The following is a 1,446-nucleotide window of genomic DNA, read 5'->3' as shown; positions in this document are numbered from 1 at the left end:
CTGGTGGGTCTGCAAATTGGTGCAACCATTCTGGAAAGCAGTATGAAGTTCTGCAGAAAACTTGGAATGGAACCACCATTTGACCCAGCTATCCCACTCCTTGGTTTATACCCAAAAGGCTTAAAATCAGCATACTACAGTGATGCAGTCACATCAATGTTTTGTTTTATTTTGTTTTCCTCCAAGCAGATTTACTTAACCTAACAAAATTTTATTACAAAGTGACCTGGACATGCTGCTTCAAAACATGATCTTATTAACATACTGACAGGTTGATTAAAAAGCGACTTGCTCTAAAATAAATAGAAAAGTACCCAATGCACATTAAATGAATGGCTTAATCACTGCAACATAGTTTTATAAGATAACTAACATAGGTAGGATTCAGTTCCTGTGACAGGCTGCTAGAGAACTGATGAGAGACACCAAGACACCATTTTGTGCACTACCACCATGATGTCATCCTGTTTTGGGATCATTATGTTCCCATTATGTGATTCTAGGCACACCACAGGAATATCAATGGGGTCAGAGGTTAGTTTAGCTAGGCTAGAACAGATATCACCCAGCATATTCATCTGACAGGGTCCTGCAACAGCCCAGATTAAGTCTTTGTGAATCTGTGCACAAGACTCCAGCAATGGTCAGATTCTTCATTGTATCCTTCAAGTGTTGCTCCAAAGTCACCTCTATCCTACCCAAAGCCCACCCCAGTGCAAGCCACATCAATGTTTATAACAGCTCAATTCACAATAGCTAAGCTATGGAACGAACCTAGGTGCCTTTCAACAGATGAATAAAGAAAATATGGTATATATGCAAAATGGAATATTACTCAGCCATAAAAAGAATGAAATTATGGCATTTACTGGTAAATGAATGGAATCAGAGACTATCACACTAAGTGAAATAAACCAGTCCCAAAAAAAACCAAGGGCCAAAAGTGGTTTCTACATTTTTTTTTTTTTTTTTTTTTTTTTTTTGCGGTGCTGGGGATTGAATCCAGGGCCTTGCACTTGCAAGGCGAGCACTCTACTAACTGAGCTATCTCCCCAGCCCAAATGTGGCTTCTGATATGTGGATGCTAACACACAATAAAGGGGGCAGGGGAGGGAAGAATAGAAGTTCACTGGAATAGAAAAAGGGGAATGAAGAGGAGAGGGGATAGGAATAGGAAAGACAATATAATGAATCAGACATAACTTTCCTGTGTTCATATATGAATACACAATCAGTGTAACTCCACATTATGTATAACCACAAAAATGGGATCCTATTTAGAATAAGTTATACTCCATATAGGTATAATATATCAAAATAACTGCTGTCAGTATATCTAAGAAGAACAAATTTTTAAAAATAAAACAATGAAAAAACAAGAACAAACAGATTGGATTATAGGTGAAGACATTTAGGATGCAAGTAGAGTAGAAAGACCATACCACT

General features: G+C 37.8%; 1 pseudogene; it reads right to left on the bottom strand.

The window, feature by feature from the left end:
* Window positions 1-404: 404 nt before the first annotated feature.
* Window positions 405-726, bottom strand: LOC124982816 (ragulator complex protein LAMTOR5-like; annotated as a pseudogene).
* Between the last annotated feature and the right edge of the window lie 720 nt (window positions 727-1,446).

Source organism: Sciurus carolinensis, chromosome 4 (genome assembly GCF_902686445.1).
Source record: "Sciurus carolinensis chromosome 4, mSciCar1.2, whole genome shotgun sequence".
Classification (NCBI taxonomy): domain Eukaryota; kingdom Metazoa; phylum Chordata; class Mammalia; order Rodentia; family Sciuridae; genus Sciurus; species Sciurus carolinensis.
Note: the sequence above shows the minus strand (reverse complement) of the source record. Positions and strands in the feature narration are given on the sequence as shown.